The 19545-nt window shown below is 33.0% G+C and overlaps 2 pseudogenes; both read right to left on the bottom strand.

Annotated features, from left to right (window-relative positions):
- Window positions 1–12120: 12120 nt before the first annotated feature.
- LOC145090571 (auxin-responsive protein SAUR50 pseudogene) lies at window positions 12121–12743 on the bottom strand (annotated as a pseudogene).
- Window positions 12744–16397: 3654 nt separating this feature from the next.
- LOC145089761 (transcription initiation factor TFIID subunit 14b-like) lies at window positions 16398–18382 on the bottom strand (annotated as a pseudogene).
- Between the last annotated feature and the right edge of the window lie 1163 nt (window positions 18383–19545).

The following is a 19545-nucleotide window of genomic DNA, read 5'->3' on the forward strand; positions in this document are numbered from 1 at the left end:
TTTTTCGATCAAGACTGCATCCTCCAAGATCCGCATCCGAATAAGCTTGTACAAAGAACCCTGTTTTCGAAGGATACCACAAACCTAACGAAGTAGTGTCTTTCAAATATCGAAAAATATTCTTCACTGCTGTTAGATGTGGTTCACGTGGATTCGATTGATACCTTGCACAATTACAAACAGAAAACATAATATCAGGTCGACTTGCAGTTTAGTACAATAAAGACCCTATCATGCTTCTATATAGAGTGATATCAACAGCAGATTTATCTAACGAAGGAGTTAGCTTTATGCCCATTGCCATTGGTATTCGTAACCTTGTGCTATTTGTCATTCCAAACTTTTCTAACAAATTCTTCATATATTTCTCCTGATTAATGAAGATGCCTTCTTTGCTTTGACGAATATTCAAACCCAAAAAATTATTAATTTTTCCCATCATACTCATTTCGAATTTGCTTTTCATCAAGTCTTCAAATTCTTTAGATAAAGCAGGGTCAGTAGAGCCAAAGATTATATCATCAACATAAATTTGAACAAGCATCAAGTGATTCCCAACTTTCTTTCAAAATAAAGTGGGATCAACTGATCCTTGTTTAAATTTAGATTGTTTCAAAAATGATGTTAATGTTGCATACCATGCTCTTGGTGCTTGTTGCAACCCATACATAGCTTTATCTAAAATATACACATGATCAGGATGTTCGTTATTTATAAAACTTGGTGGTTGTTCAACATAAACCGTTTCTTCGAGTTCACCGTTTAAGAATGCACATTTGACATCCATTTGATAAACTTCGAAATCTTTATGAGCTGCATAAGCCAGAAAAATACGAACAGCCTCGAGTCTCACGACATGGGCAAATGTTTCCTCATAATCAATTCCTTCTTGTTGAGAATATCCTTTAACAACAAGTCTGGCCTTATTTCGAATAATGTTTCCATATTTATCAGTTTTGTTTTTAAAAATCCATTTAAGTCCAACAATTGAAACATCAACAGGTTTAGGAATTAATCTCCAAACCTTGTTTCTTTCGAATTCAGACAATTCAGCTTGCATAGCAACAACCCAATCAGAGTGTTCCATTGCAACCTTAACTGTCTTTGGTTTGATTTTGGAAATAAAAACATTAAACATGCATAACTCTTGGTGAGTATTTAATACCTCATTTCTTGCATGAAGTTGAGCCCTTGTCAATACTCCCGCTTGTGGATCTCCAAGAATTTGTTCTTTTGGATGATTTCTTGTCCATTTTTCTAATGGTGGATAATCAGGATCAAAATCCAAAGGTGCATCTTCAAACATAGCATCATTTTCTGATCCATTTATTGAACATGCATCCTCAGCATCATCGAAATGTTCTTCTTCAAGAATTGGATCCTTCTCAAGTATTGGCTCCCCCTCGAGTATTGGCTCTTCTTCAAATATTGGCTCCCCCTCGAGTATTGGCTCCTCTTCAAATATTGGCTCGTCTTCATGTATTGGCTCCGCTTCGACGATTGGCTCCCCCTCAACATCAACATTGGTAGACATAACATCTGCTTCGTAAGAATGCTCCCCTTCAACAAAACTGTTCGAATCCAAGTGCTCCCCCTCCATTTGACCACCAGATATTACATTTGTGTTTTGATTCGAACACGAAATTGAGTCATTATCAAGCTTCGAATTTTCTGATTGTTGATTATCTTTCGCATTTCTCTCTGCATCAATTGCTTGATCTGAAATACCAAAAATCGATTCATAATTAGCATCATCCATTTCAATTTGTTCATTTTCATTCAAAGAATTTTGCAAAATAGGATAATTTGCAAATTGATGATTAGTCTTTTTAATATAATTATCATCAAATGTCAAATTGAATGTTTCCTCCACTTTGCGAGTTCGCTTGTTTAACACTCTATAAGCAACAGAATTATGTGAATATCCCAAGAAAATTCCTTCATTAGCTTTTGTTTGGAACTTCGAAAGATTATCCTTAAGATTCATTATAAAACACCTGCATCCAAAAACATGGAAAAATTTGACATTAGGTTTTCGATTATTGATGATTTCATAAGGAGTAGCATTAAACCGTCTATGAATGAATGATCTATTCTGAGTAAAGCAAGCAGTTGAAACAGCTTCGGCCCAAAGATATTGAGGTAAATTCGAATATGCCAACATTGTTCTTGCAGCTTCGCATAATGATCGATTTCTTCGTTCAACTACACCATTTTGTTGTGGTGTATATGGAGATGAAAAATTATGCGAAATGCCTTTTTCCACCAGAAATAAATCTAAAACCCGATTTTTGAATTCAGTTCCATGATCACTTTTAATTTTTCGAACTGGCTTCTTCAACGAAATTTCCATTTTCTTGATAAAATCAATCATCATTTGTGAAATTTCGGATTTTAACCTGAGAAAATAAACCCACGTAAATCTTGAAAAATCATCTACAATTATTAGAATGTACCTTTTCTTGTTAAGAGTAGCAACTGCTGAAGGACCACATAAATCAATATGCAAAAGTTCGAGGGGTTCAACAATCTTCGAATCTATTGTGATTGGATGACCTTGTTTGTGTTGTTTTCCTACTTCGCAAGCTGCACACAAACTGTCATTATCATATTTAAGAATGGGTAAACCTCTTACCAGATCTTGTACGACAAGTTTGTTGATGTTTCGAAAATTGAGATGTGATAACCTCATGTGCCATAACCAGCTAATATCGGCAGCAACCTTCGAAAGTAAACATACAGCAGGTTTGCCAACAATGGGAACTATATCCAATGTAAACATATCACCTTTTCGTTTTGATTTGAGTAAAACTTCATTTGTGTCAACATTCGAAATGACACTGCCTTCTTCATTAAAAAGAACTTGATTTCCAATGCCCACAACAAGTTGTGAAACACTTATCAAATTGTGTTGTAAGCCTTCAACAAATGCAACTCGATTGACAGTGAATGTTCCATTCGTTATCTTTCCATAACCCTTGACTTTGCACTTGTGATTATTGCCAAACTTAACCACTCCACCATTCTCTAGACTTTGAAAATCTCATAAGTTTTCCTTCTTTCCAGTCATGTGACGTGAGCAACCACTATCAATATACCACTTGTTATCATATTGCTCGTCACAAAGTACCTACAATTATTGGAAAATTTTAGGTACCCAAAACTTGTTGGGTCCATTCATATTAGATGTCTTTTTCAATTGTAAAGTACAACCATTAACCCAATCATAAACCCTTGTTTTGAAACTGCCAACAAATTTAACATTTTCATTCAAAGGGTCAGATATATGAGTTTTTATTGTTTTCAAATTTTCACTGATATTCCCCTTCGCATGTAGAGTTTGTGATATGTCACTTTTCGCTTTTGTGACTGGTTTCCAGGCTTTAACTGTAATGTTGGATTCCTTGGATGATGAACTGCCATTCATTGAAGGATTTGCATACTTGTCATATGCCTCATGTATCTGTTCTTTCGAAAACTTACTTGATTGATACATTTTTCCCTTTCCTTCCAACCAATGATCAATATTTCTTTTGGTTGTTATACCCTTCGCATATGAGACTTTGTCAGCGTGTTTCTTCGAAGGATTATAACATTTTTTTGAACTTGGAACATAATCCACTTTTGATTTTGAAAGATATGATTCATGATAAGACGTATTGATTTGTGATTTTGAAATCTGTTTTTCAACCTTTTTCTGAAAACTTTTTCTTGGAAGTATTGTTTTTGTTTCTTTAGAAAATTTTGTTTGAATATTTGAAAATGAAGCATTTTTCTTTTCAAAAATTTGAGGCTTTGATTTTCCTCTAAAAACTTTTCCTCCTTTTGAAAAATTTAATGATTTCTTATTTAATGACTCAATACTTTGCCAAAAAATTGTTGTTCTCGCTTGACGTTTAGAAATATTATTTTCTTTTGAGAATTTTTCAACTTGAGCTTTAAACTCTTTTGAATTTAATTTTATTGCTTTGTTGACTTCTTTAATTTCTGGTTTAACATTGTCGTGCTTTGTGAACACATTTTCAGTTGTGTTAACTATCTTCTTTTCAAGTTTCGACTTTTCAACCCATATTCGTTTTGGTTTTTGACGTTGAAAGATATACGAATTCTTTGTTAGATGGTTTTCAACTGTGCTTTGATTCGAAAAGAAACCCTCATTAGAAGTTTTCTTATTGTCTTCCTCTACCAAATTTTTGAATTCAGACTTTATATTTTCAACATTACCTGTTGTTACGAAGATTTGGTTTGGGAATACAATATCATTAGTGCATTTGAAGATTGGATAAACCACAATATTTGTTTCAAGATAAGGATCACCCTTGTCAACTTTCGAATTATCCAAAGCTCTTTGCCTCATTATGCTCTGAACATGTCTCATTCTTTCAACCTCAGCTGCCACCTCAGCTTTCTTCTCTTTATTTGTCTTCTCAATTATAATTCCTTTTCCCTTATCTTTGATATTTGACAAAGCCACTTTTTCCGAAGAAGAGACATCAGTTTGCTTCTCAATTACAACACCTTTTGAGATATGTTTTGGAATTGGAACTGTTGTAATCACAGTCGAAGTGACTGGACCAGCCGAAACAACAGTTGGCTTTGCCACCACCTTTGTAGGATATACTTTTCCGACTACCTTTGCATCTTCTGTTGTCTTCATTTGTTCCCCAGCCTTTGTTTGATCAATCTTTTCTCCCCCTTGCACCCCTGTGAAAGCAGGTGGGGCATCTGATACGTTTGGTAAAAGGCTTGAAATGCGAAGTAGTGGAGCCAAATTCTTGTGTAAGATGGCTTCGAATTGAGAAAATTTTTGAGACATAAATTCTTGAGAAATAATCGAAGAGACATTCTTCGAAGATAAGTCTTGTAATTCTTTCAACAACCTGACAAATTCTCCAAAACTTTGTTCTTCTTTGGCAGAAAGAGTTGTCAGTTGTGGATTTATCTGCTCAAACATTTTGACACATTTGACAACAGCATCACAAATAATGTCAATTTTCTGATTTGTTGAAGCGTAATCCTGTTGAACAATCTAAACTTCCTTCTGCATGTCTTCGCGAAGTTCTCTGATCTGTAAATTAACATCCTCTCGTACCTTCTTGACTTCCTGTACGAAGAGCACATGACGCTCCTTCGTAACCATTTTTAGATCTTCCAACTCTCGTATAAAATCAGATCTCTGAGAATTAATACGATTCTCAGTCGAAATATCATGCTGATCAACTTTTTCAAGAACACGACTCTCTGAATCCCGAATCAGCCCAGATGCCTTCGAAATCACACGCCCTTCCATCATCTTGATTAAGGAATCAACTTCCAAACTTGTAACCCCACCACTACCCACATCTGCTTGTGATTGCAAGATTGAATTCAATTTTGAATTCAAAATCTTGAATTGCTTCATTGTCATCAGCATGTGGTTTGGAAAATTTTCTTCGGCATGATCAAAATGAAGAGCTTCGAATGTACCTCCAAAGCCTTCAGTATCAGTTTCAACATCAGCAGCCATAGTTTCATCAATTGGTATCAGAGCAGGAATCCTTTCTGTGATATGATTTTCATACGTTCAAAAAGATTTTTGAATCTAGTTTTTGATTCAAAAAGTTTCCGTTCTTTTTATGTGTGAAAAATTCTTCTTGATCTAGGTCTAGGATTTGATTCTGCGAATATTTTTGTGAATCGGTTGTTCGTAGTGTGATTCTAATCTGAACTATACAATTTGATTTCAAATTCTTAAAGTTTTCATATTATTGTTGAAGTTTTGTTCCGTACAACAATGGCGTCATTCAATCTTAACTCAATGACATCATTTTCTCATTTATTTGTATCATCCACAAAGATTCCGATGCTAATTCCAGAATATTACGATCAGTGGGCAGATCGTATGCAAGACTACTTGAACGGATTGGATGAGGATTTATGGAATTGCATTTCAGGTGAAATAAATCCACCTGCAACAGTTCAGTCAATTGGTGTATCTTCAAGCAGTTCAGAGGTTGAAAATCAATCCAATCGTTTAAAAAAAACTGGAGAAGAAATGCATGAGGGAATTAAGAGGTTCTTTGCCTCCTGTTGTGTACAATTATGTCAGGACATGTACAACAGCTAAAGAAATCTGGAACAATCTCAAAGACAAATTTCAAGGCAGTGAAAAGACAAAGATCACATCTGTGAAACAATGTCTAGTGGAACTCAAGGATTTCAAACAGAAGGAATCTGAATCCATTGAAGTTTACTATGATCGATTCAACGAGTTAATCTACCGTTGTAATCGTTATGGTATCATAAGGTCATCAATGGAGTTTAACTTGATTTTTGTAATGGGACTTCGAAAGGAATGGAGAAGTGTAAGTATGATGGTGAAAAATCAGCAGAGTTTTGACACTTCGACATTAAATGACTTGTACAATCAGTTGAAATCTCATGAAAATGAGGTTAATGAAATAGCTGAGGAAACAATGGCAAGTCTTGGTGGACCATTGGAACTCATTTCGAAGGTTTCAGAAAGAGAGAGTGAAAAATTGAAGTCTGATGAAGAAGAAGGTTTTCTGATGAATTTTGATGACGAGGCTGTTGCATTTTACTCAAACAATCGAGTAAAGAAATTTTTTAAGAAATTTTTTAAGAAACCTTTTAATACAAAGAACAAGTCATCAGATTCGAAGGGTAATTTTGAGAACAAAAACAGAGCGGATGAAAAGCTAAAAGAAGTAAAGAAGGATTCGAAGAGCGAAATGGAGAAAATGGAAAAGATGTTGAAAGGTGATACGGGGATTAATTGCCATTATTGCAATGGTGCTGATCACTTGGCAGTAGATTACTTGTTAAGAAAGAAGGAAGAAAAGAAAAATAAAACAAAGGATGAAGCTTATTATACAGAGAAGCTGGAGGAAGTGAAGTTGAAGGCAAAGAATTTATCTCTGGTAGCTCATGGAGAAACTGAATCGGATGGTACATATCAAATATGGTCTTCAGGTTCTGACGATGAAGAGATGAAAAATCCATCACATGGAGCCATGTTTGCAAAGATTGAAGAGGATTCAGACGAAGAACAGACTTACGAAGTGCGTGGGCAATGCTTCGTATCGAAGTCTACTGACAAGTCACCTATGACAACAAAGGTACGTAATATTCTTGAATCCTTTAATATTCCTGTTTCTGCATATAATTCTGAATTAATATCTTTTGATGAAACTGTTACTTACTTTGATTCAATTGTCGTGTCTGCTAGCAATGAAGCGAAAAAGTTAAGTGATCAATTACTAGAGACAAGAAAGAAGTTAGATTCAAAAGTCACTAGGATTGATTACTTAGAATTGCAAGTATCGAATATTATGGCAGATAGGGAGAATTTGTCAAAAGAAATAAATTTGTTATTAGCTCAGAGAAATATTTTTTGTAATTCTGCAAAAAGACTATATGGAAAATTAACTGAATTACATCATTCAAGTGAGATAAGTAAGGAACAATATAGAAAATTGCTACCATTTTTAGCTTATGACAGAGCTAAGGTTGATAGTATTTCATATGATTGTGAAAAAGAAATTTCTGATTTTAACAAAGTTCCAGATGATAGGTTTAGATATGGAATTGCTAAAGTCGAAGATTGTCTTGATGCTAATGATTTAGTAAACATTGTGAATGAAACCTTAACTAAATCTGAACATATTCGAATTTTGAAAAAGACTGAGAATTCTACATCTAATTCAGAATCTAATTTCATTGATATTGAAGATAATTCTGATAATATTAGTGAAATTAGTGATTTAGAGGATGTAGATTATTCTCAATTGTCTGTAATAAATGTAGCAAATTCTTTTAAAGGGAAAGAAAAATGTGAAGATTTATTGGTAAAAATTGATGAGATTTGGAATCGAGTTTGAATGTAATTCTAGTATGAATTGAGTAAAGTATTAACAATGAACACGAGAGTAAATAGAATATTTGATCAGCTCATATTATGCTTTTTGTGTTTATAGAATACAAAGATTAAACTGTAAAGACTGTGTGAAAAAAGTTCTACTAGATCACTAGTACAGACCCTTATTTATAGGAGAACAAAAGCATAACAGTACTAAGGACTAAGAGTTAAGACTTTACTTTATAATGCCTTAGTAAAATAACAATGCATCCGAAGACCTACATATACGAAGACGACAGATACTTCGTAACAATCAAACTGACCCTTCGACTATTACAACATTTTAGCCCTAACAAGCCTGGTGAGCATATAGGGTTTTCAACCCACAATAAATAAATTATATTTAATTTCACCAACCAATCACTATCCCGATTACCCATTCCCGTTATCTTCACTTTACGTCCCTAAAACAACATCTATCTCAAGGGACCTAATCTAGGATTTTCATCGGGACGGACATTGCTGCTAAGGGGTTTCCTCAACAATAGATATCCTAAAGGCAACCATGAGGGGGATAGAGTACACCGATGAACACATCGTTCACAACACCTACAGGTTATGAACCTGCTAGCGTTCCACAGGACTGTCTAGAAAGAGTCTGTGGTCGTTATCCATACTCCGTTGAATAACTAGATCAATAACAACAACAACATCGAGGCCTCTCATATGTTTATTACACACCAACTATCTACCCATGTTCTACCCAACATATTAGTAGATAAAAATATATATTTTTATACATAGTTTAAAACCTGTATATCATTTTCATTCAATACATATTCCACATAACAGATGAGGCACACCCACATAACACGTATTTCACAGAAAGTAAATCAGATCTATGAGATAGAAGAGAGTAAATATACATTCACGCACATAACAACAAAATTATACATATAACACGTATTTCGTATAAAATACTTCATAATTATGCGTTAGAAGAAAGTAACTACGCACTCACGCATATAAACAACAATATACTTAATACACTCAAACCATACTTGTATTATTATCGTGTTTATGAAAGGTAGTATACACTCACTTGATCAGAAGATGATCAGACAGCACTACGGCTTGTAGAAGTAGTATCTCTCCGCAGATCTGGAAGATCTTCACAAAAATCGAACTTCTCGCGGGCAGAGCTTTGACTCGGGAATCACGCTCTTCGGGATTCTCGGGGCTTCGGATCTTGCTTCGGGACTCGGGAATGATACCGGGGCTTCGGGGTGCTTCTGGCATGCAAATCGAGGTAAAACGGGAGAGAGAAGAGAGAAAATAGCAACCCTAAACGGTTGGCCCTTCAAATCTATTTATAGGGCAAATTTGGCCCTTGCCACGTCGTGGCAACCTTTTTCCATGTCGTAGGATTGGTCGTCACTGCATGTGTCATCCCAAGTTGCATCTGGGGGACTCCCGGAGGTGTCAGGAGATTTTCCACGTCGTGGCACTGCTTGCCACGTCGTGGTCTCTGACACAGCTTTGGGGTTCGCGCCCCGAACTTCAGAAATTCATAACTTTCGCATACGAACTCCGTTTTCGACGTTCTTTATATCGACGCGAAGATGACATTATGCTCTACAACTCTCGTTTAGACGCCATTGGCTAATTTTGAATGGATTTTTAATATATTATAAGTATATTACTTATATAGTATTTTTAGTAGGCCGGGACAGGAAAACTCCGTTCGAAATTCATAACTCCTTCATCTGAACTCCGTTTCCGTCCGTCTTTCCGTCGTTGCACTACTATCGATGAGATCTTCAATTCTCATTTAGATCAATAAGGATGGATATCTATCTACCTTAAATTCACTATTTACGTCGCGTTGGGTCGTGCCGGTTCTGTCGCGAAACTTCGACATGTCATAACTTCTTCGTTATAACTCGGATTTTGGCGTTCTTTATATGCACGAAAACCTCGTTTCAACTACTACAACATTATCCATAGATATCGGCTTTATCTAACATTTCATTTTGACGCTTATTTTTATTCTTAATTAAATTAAGACACAGAATTAAGCACATAACACATAATACTCAAATAATACACTTCTATTATTTTCAAAACGGGTTACAAAGGTTAACCTGGACTACTATATCAATATTAATGACGAGCCCGGAAACACAGGCGTTACAGTAATTGTTTCCTATCTCTTTCTACTGCTAGAGTTGCACTGATGGCCTCCTGAGAGGTGGCTAGGTATACGGATAGCGTTTCACCTAGTATTGGGTTGGATATCGTTGGGAGCTTCTGGAGGGTTGTCTTTAGCTGCTCTAATGCCTGCTCTGCTTCTTCAGTCCACTTGAAGTTGTTTTTGTCTACACATCCTTTTAGAGTCTGCTATAATAGCTTGACCTTCTCGGCTGACTTTGAAATGAAGCGTCTGAGTGCTATTATCTTTCCATTTAACCCTTGCATCTCTTTAACACTTCTGGGAGGATTGGTTTCCAGAAGGTCTTTGATTTTGCTCGGGTTAGGTTGTATTCCTTCGCGGGTGACAAAGTAGCCTAGGAATTGTCCTTCTTCTGCCCCGAATGTGCATTTGGCAGGCTAGAGAACGAAACAAAGAGTTATCAGCATGTGTGTAATACATCTAAAAGGGGGCTTATTTGGCTCCTAGATTTCATGTATATATTATATTCAATCCTACATCTTAAAGATGACATCTTTTTTAACGGCTAATATAAGGATGTTATATTAACGTAAGTACTTTGATTATAATAACATATGGTTGATTAGTTAGCTTATATGGTCTCATGGTTGATTCGTTATTGGAAGACTATTCAGTTTCACTCGGGTTTTCTTTTGTTGTCTTGCTTGATCATAACTATCATGACCCGATCAAAACCTTACAGACTTTTATATAGACTTATAACCTAATGGATATGAAGATATCAATAATTTCATAAGGTCTCTCTCTCTCTCTAACATCAAGTGACTAATTTCCTATCCTCTCCTTCATTAATCATTATCCTTAGAGAATTATACATCCATAAAGATTCGATTTAGTAATACTAGTATCACATATCACTGTGAAAAAGTCCTATAAATTGTTATATATCTTGGATTCACCCTCTCTCACAAATTAAAATTTTGGAAGAAAATCTTAAATTATATATATATATATATATATATATATATATATATATATATATATATATATATATATATATATATATATATATATATATATATATATATATATATATATATATAGTATGAGAGTCAGCCATTAGCGTATATACCCATGTCGCTTCCAAAATATTGATATATATGCATGGCTTAAAATTTAAAGATATTTTAATGCCAAATAAGTTTCTCAAGGTCATAATTGTAAGGTATTATGATATACTCATAGCGAGTATGTTTGTGGTCTATGTGGCCACGAACAAAAAATGTGAACACCATCCCATACTTTTAGCGGTGGAAAATTTGTGGTCAAATGTGGTGGTGAGAACGGACAACATCCAATATAAATTTTTTTCTCTCTCCATGTCTCTCTACCTGTCTACATTTTAATTAATTAAAATATTTATATATTTTTCAATTTAAAAATAAAAAAAAATAAGAAGAATATAATGGTGAGTATCTCATAGGTTTAATGATCGAATATGATGATAAAGTGGCACCCACCACTATAATTGTTAGCAGTGGGTATAACGGATGGTCTAAAGGCCTAAATTAAACTATACGTCCGTGGATCTAAGGTACGTATAACTTGAAAATATGACACAAAAGGATAGCACTAAAAACCAAAAGGGCCATAAATCGCTTTTGTGGCCAATTGCAGTTAAGAAATGTTATTAGAATCTTATATCGTCGAATAGTTTTTAGATAAACATGCATTATAAACGTAAAAACGATTATTGGAATATTTCTTGAAATGGCTGTACAATATTGGGAAATTGTTTTTTTGTACAACAACATCAATCAATCCGTGGTGTTTCAAACTTATTCAAAAGACTATTTATGATTATTTCTAAGTAAAATTTAGATATATACGATGATCTACCATAGGGTAATCAACGGATTACAACTCACTTAAAATAAGGTTTTGCATACAAATCAGATGGTATTTATATACGTACTAGGCTAGCTTGTTTAAATAGTTCAAACCTGTTAGTAAATAAGTTTTAATATATTGTTCAAACTTGTTTAAATAGTACGTATTTTATATGCGTACTCAGAATCCATAGTTGTGGCTCAAAAAAACTTCATTAACATATCCAACAGATTAACTGGACAATATGACATGAACAACACAATATTTTTCCAAGGGTGTTCATACCACCACATGAGAAAAATAGAAAAAATGGCTTGATGAATTACATTTAATATTTCGAAAAACTTGATACGAAGATGAGTAAACCAATGGGTAAAGCTTCTGTTGGTGTTTGCGATTTGGTTTAATATTAGCGATTTCAAGAGAAGATAGACAAGAAATCTTGTTCAAGGCAAGGAATGGTCAACCCCATGTCGTGGTTAAACCCAAACTCTTCCTCAGCTTGACGTAGCAGGATTTGGAACCCTATGTCATGTAGGCATGATATCGGTATGATGTATCTGCTTCTTCTTTCTCCTACGTACACTACAAAGTGTCCTCTAGGGACGTCAGTTGGGTAGCCATTGTCATCATCTTCAATATTTGAGCCTTTCTTGATGATTCTCTTGTCGGCTATTGCTTGTGTTTGTTTGTTGTGAGATCTTCTAAGACCCATTATGAATTTCTTTGTGTGTGTAATGGTTAGATGGTGGTGGTGGAGGTGGATTGGTACGTGGTGATGATGGTGGTGGTGGTGAAGGGCTTTTATAAGGGAGTTGAGAGGCAAATGCATGTGGAGGAGAGGCAGGGGTACGAAGGTGGTTTCATAAGAAGGTGTGTTTGTATAATCACTATAATGACACGGCTTCATGCCACTTTGGCCTAACCCTACATTGCCACCTTTGTATATGACACCAAGACCCGAAGGGACCTTTCATTTATTTATCAATATGTATGCATTAAAAGCCATATAGTTTTGAGTTTTGACCGATTCACTTATATAAAATCTATTAATTTGTACTATGTTTTATTTAATTATAAACGGGTAAAAAGGATAAAATCAAAAGTTTAACATTTTCTTTGGGAACAACTAACATACACTTAATCTACACCGGCTGTTTTGACCAACGAAGATATTCAATTTTTTGCTAAGGAACACATTTCTTTAAAATTTTGGTACTAATGGGCATCAAACGTTTAACTAAAACAAGAAGACTTAATGCAAAAAATTGTTCAGATTGTATTTATAATATATTTAATTTCTAAATCCCTTTACTCCAGATTAATTATATGATTATTATAATTATTGTCGTCATATAGTTATTGTAGTTATATTTAATAGATTAATTATTTATAAGAGAAAAAAAAGATTTATGGGATATCGCAATCCATATCAAATAATTACTTTTTTCACATAAATATAATAAAAATAAATAACATACCAAGGTTGTCAAGATCGGGATCCTACCTAGGATCGTTTTTGGGTTTGCAAGATCGGGATCGTAAGATCGGGATCGAGATCCTAAGATCCCACAAAATATAATATAATTTTAATTTATAATATTTAATCATGAAAAATATTTCAAACATTTAATTTTTCGTTCAAAAATTATAAGAACTTCAAAATATTAGTCATAAGTCACAATAAAAAATGATAAATGATAGATTGGTAAAGGGTAAAAGATATAAAGTGGTAACAAAAATTCATTTGCAAAAAAAAAGAAAAAAAAAATCAAAGGAAGGTAGGATCGGATCGGATCTCGATCCTACGATCCTACCTACGATCTTACGATCCTACCTGCGATCCTACCCCAAATACGATTCTTTTACGATCCGGATCGTTTTTCACACCTAGGATCGTAGGATCGTACGATCCTACGATCAGGATCGCGATTTTGACAACCATGTAACATACTAGTATGAAAGTTGTGGACAAGTTAGCTTAAAACCATATTAACCCCAAAACAAATCACATGACCTAATAATATCGCGTCCGATTATTACTTATGTCATCATATACTAATCTCATCGTAAATTTAACAAATATGATGTATTTTTTATTTTATTTCAGAACACCGTTGATATTCTACGACACCATTATTTTCTATATATGTACGTATCTTCTCTAATAAATGAAGGTTTTTTTTGCCACTTGTCACATTCTTATTCATTTTGCCACATGTCATTTTGTGGTTATTTTGAATTAATTTTTATTCTATATGTAATTTTGTGGTTTTCCTATTTTATTAAATTTCATATGGTATTTAAATTTAATAATAAATATATATCAATTTCATTAATGGACTTTCCTTATAATTTCAAATTTTCATAATAAAATCTCATTAATTTGCTTTGATTATTTTATCTAAATGATTTGTTTAAATTTAAAAGAGAAAAAAAAAAACACTTTAATTTTAGTATTTCAATATTTTGTCATTTTTCTAATAAATTCAAAATTTTCAAATGTTTATACATATTTAATTGTTTAAAATACACCCATGTAATACATGGGGCTCACACCTAGTATGGTATATATAACAATAACTTTATTTTTATTATTATTGGTTGATGTTTGATATTTCAACTATTTGAGGATTAGTGGAATGTATTTTTCATTGTTATGACTTATGATGGCTAGCTTATAAAAAGAATTAATATACCCACATAAAACATGTATTATTACATGAGACTTGTGTGTATGGAGTTACGAAGACTCGTCTCATATATCTAAGACTTAATCTTGATTAAAAGTCATTTTGATAAACCTCATTCAAAGATATATGCCAAAACCACATCTAAAACTTTTCGACAATCAAATTTATTTCCAAAATCGTGTCCATCTCTCTTTCAAGAGATCCAAATTAGGCTGTGCATAGACCGCATATCGTGGGACCAAAACTTACATAGCAATGAAGGTACCACATGTAAAAAGGTGTAACATTTATTTTATCGCAAACATCTAATGTTAAATTTCAACAATCCGAGTTAATATGTGATACGTAAATTAGATATACAGGGTCCTTAAAATTTGGGTGAAATTGTTAGCGAAAAACACCCACAAATGAAAGAATAAGTTCATGAAATGTTGGCTTTGTTGTTAAAAAACAATATTAGTTGTTATATTGTATTTATAGTGATGTGTTGTGAGAAGTCTATAGATAAAACAAAAAAAAAAAAAAAAAAAAAAAAAAAAAAAAAAAAGGGAAAAAGGAAAACAACCAACTTTGTTGGGTGCCTGATCTTTGGTCCTGATCGATATTGACATATTGCGAGTTTCTGTTATTTGTGCTTTTAGTATTTAATATGACGATCTACTTGTAAAACAGAGTTTATTTATATTTATAAAAAAACAACACTGATATACATTTTCATATACAATCTCAAATTTTTATAATTTGTATTTTAATTTTAGTTTGGCTTTATTTCTTTTTACTACATAGTTTCATATGTTAGGTGATGAAATAAATTGAATCATATATCTAGTGCAAATACAAAATAGATAAGTATAAATAATGTTGTAGATTGTTTATTGGTTATTAAATAATCTTTTTCCCTACATATGTTATTACTATTTGAGATGTATTATACAAATCTTTATTCGAATCTTTCATCCATATAATGCAAGATTAACTATTTGGGATGTTTACAAAAAGGGAGGGTCAGCAAAGAGTTGATAGTCAATCAACCTTAGCAATTTTGGATAGTCCCATGTTACATAATTGAAGATGGATACATCAATACAGCAAATGGTTACAATATTATGACTTAGTGAACACTAATATGAGATGCCACTAATAATGTATATCTCCTAATTTAATGGAATTACAATCGAATAAAGCAAGTGTGATGTGGCCTTTCAACTACCTTCACATGCTATTGTCACAAAGGACATTCAAGGACACAATTTCTTGAAAAGGAACTTTTAACCAAAGTACATAAAAGGACAATTCAAACCTACAAGATAGCTCATTTACCAAATGAGTTCACAAAGATTCAACGACTCTTGACAAAAAGTGAATTCAAGAACATATATCTACAATAGTTCATTTATAAACCAAACAATACATGGAAGTAGATGATAGTTTAAGGGGTTGTTTCTTTTTTCCCATTAAGTCTTGTGCTGATTGGATCTATCTGATAAACCGTTGCATATATATATATATATATATATATATATATATATATATATATATATATATATATATATATATATATATATATATATATATATAATGTTTGTTTCTTTTTTAGACCACAAAAGCCGTTTGAATTAGATTGAATGACCAATTTATCATTACATTTCAACAAACAAAATTCAAAATATTCTTCAATTTTAACGTGAGAGGAGTTTGGAGGAAAAAAGAAAAACGAAAAATTGGCAAAGGGTTGGTGTCTGAATATTTCAGGTTTTGTGGCTTAACCCGTCAAGTCATTATGTCATGTCACTAATTCAAACAAAAAAAAAAAAAAAAAAAAACACACCAAGTCATTTTAATTATTATTTAAGCTTAAAGTAACATAAATTTTACCCTACGCATCAAACATACTCAATCGCCTTCTCAACTTCATAATATGATTTTGCTAACACGTGCCTCTACAAGTTTTCATAGCTCATCAGCCTCAGAGAATTTGGTCAACCATTGACGAAGTGGATGATCTTTAGTGTCTCCTCTTTTCTTCTCATGTCCATCTTCTACATTAACATTACTTAAAGCTAAGTTCAAAGTTGCTGGAACACGTGGCACAATTACAGATGGATGACTAATCACACAAGAAACTTCTCACAAGGATTTGGGAAAACAATCTCATCATAAGATTCAACAATCACTGGTTTCTTGGTTGATAAAGGACCATGTTCCACTTCAGAGTATAACTTCAGATGATGAAACCAGAAGATTTTTTAATGACTGAATCGTTACAGACATTGTCATAAAACTTGAAAAGATTGAATCAAATCAGCAACATTTATTGACTTACAAGTCTAATTGCTTATCAGAGACATCATCATGGAAGAATATTAAGATTGCTATTTCAAATTAACCCCATCCACGTTCTGTTAACTCAAATGGAGGTGATTCTATTACTCTCCTTGAGTTATTGAAACTTGGATGCAATTGGAAGACAACTTTCTTGATAATTACACTTAGGTCCTCGTTTGTTGCCCGACGTACACAAACAGTCCATATGTGAGTTTGAGTTCTAGTGTATACATATAAGAGAGAAACATTTGAACTTTTTATTAAAATGTACACTTTAAATCTTATTAAAGAATCTTAAAGAGAAAAGGAATGTGTCAAAATTAGATTCTACTTTACGGCTTTTCTTCCAAGCCAAAATGACATGGTTCCATAGGCAATGGGGAACACAAATTTCAAGATCTTTAATCTTCTTGGTTGAGTTTTGAAACACATCACAGAATATATGAAATGGTTATATATATATATATATATATATATATATATATATATATATATATATATATATATATATATATATATATATATATATATAATGTTAAATTTGAGCATATCACACTTGAGATACGAATATAACATCCATTTCATCACATGAGGCCAAGGTAGATACCAATTTTCAGCCAAGAACTGCATAGAATGTCAACTTTTATCATCATCAATCGGATCAATCTTAGCCAACTAGTAATCATTCACTCGTTTATAAAATTTAACATGGTTCAATTTGGTTATCTTAATCATGGATTCTGAATACACCTATATGTGTATGGATGAAAAGATTCATGTGATAATTAAAGTTAAACTTCGTGTCTAGATGCAGATGAACAACATAGCTAAAATTAGTTCCAAATCAAGCTGGATCCAAGTTAAATTTTCACTCAGTTTAGCCAATCTTGAATGTTTGATTGATTCAATTAGATTTCTTCCCTAGCGTTCTTATATATTTATACAATTATATAAAATGCATATTGCCCTATCTACGAGTTAAATAGTTTTTAATAGAATATTAGCTCGATCCCCAAATCAATCGACATCTAGCATCAAATGTCAAAATTTATTCACTTTAAACTTTAACAGTGATCAATATTATGAGCTTAATAAATATTAATAGAAGAAATTTACGGTTATGTCGAAACGTAACACGAAAAAGAAACAACTTTTTAGTTTTAAAAATCAGAAGTGCATTTGTTGAGGGGATGATCATACGACGACAAGGTATGCAGATGTAGACAACTCAAGAGCTACATGTATGAATTACCCCCATAATACTGTAAATTAACGAGTACCTTGCTATCTTCATCTTCAATTTCCATCATCTGGTAGTGCGTTGAATATGATCCTTCTCCGGCATACGAACGACTGTCATTTTGATCACTCAGAAGCGAAACGCCAGTCATTGCTTCGTTATGATATTGCGAAATTTCACGTCCATATCGATGTGTGTGTGTGTGTTTTCACTATCTTAGAAGCAAAATTTTTAACAAAAGTGTAAGTCAATGAGGGTTTTGTAACACAAAGGCATTTGGAAAAAATATTATGAATGTTATTGTGATATAATCTAAAAACTGATCAAGATTCAAGCACATATATTTACTAAAATGATCATAAAGGGAATACGTAATCAGAAATTTATTTTATTCGGAATTTAACAAATTAACCGTCTAAATTGTAAAATCTACATCGTGCATTGGTCAGGGTAAAAGTTTGTGATTATCTTAAATGAAGTTCAAAATGCTATCAACAAAAATAGCTAAATAACGGGCTTGGTCGTTAATCACATATTATAAAAACATATAAAGAATAACATTTGAAATAAAGAAAATTGAGTAAATTAACCCATTTAAACTAGTAATTTTTTTTTTTTTTTAAATAACCTCTTTTTTTTTTTTTTTTTTTTTTTTTTTTTTTTTTTTTTTTGCAAAATGACAATTTTCTTCGTAATAGGGCATTCCAGAGTTAGGGATTTATTCTGGAACACTGCTGACCACACTTTCTTCGGAATAGGGCATTCCAGAGTCACGGTTTCATTATGGAGCTCTACTCCAAAATAAAAATCTTCGTATATTCCGGACTTACATACCAGAGTATCAATGTCCGAAACAAGGATCTATGTATGACTGTCAGACTTGTACTTTGAAGCGACAACACGGAGTCAAAGATGCATGTATCAGAGACTTGTTCCGGAATGTTATTCCGAATTACAAACCTCAATTTTTGTCCCCTACATATATATGTGTGTCTATATGTACTTAGACGCTTACTTCCGATCAGCTATAATTATCTCTTATACTTTCTTGAAGATGAGTTTCTCATAAAGTAAGCATGAAGAAAACTTTAACAACCTACTTGTTTATCTACATAACCTTAAACGAACCAACCCACATATTTACACTCACATCAAAACTAATGTGATGGATAGTTTCCAAGTTTTTTTGTGGCTATTAAATGTGTGGTGTATTTTTTTCCACATTTTTGTTCTTTCTTTAAAATTCATAATGTTTCTACATCTAAACTAATTGTTTTGTGTTCCCAAAAAAATTACAGCTCCATTCGTTCATAGGTCGCTTGTTGTCTGTCATCTTCATATGTAGTGTTCGTCTAAGAGGGGACTG

Source organism: Lactuca serriola, chromosome 2, assembly GCF_051521515.1.
Source record: "Lactuca serriola cultivar US96UC23 chromosome 2, Lser_US96UC23_V15, whole genome shotgun sequence".
Taxonomy (NCBI): Eukaryota; Viridiplantae; Streptophyta; class Magnoliopsida; order Asterales; family Asteraceae; genus Lactuca; species Lactuca serriola.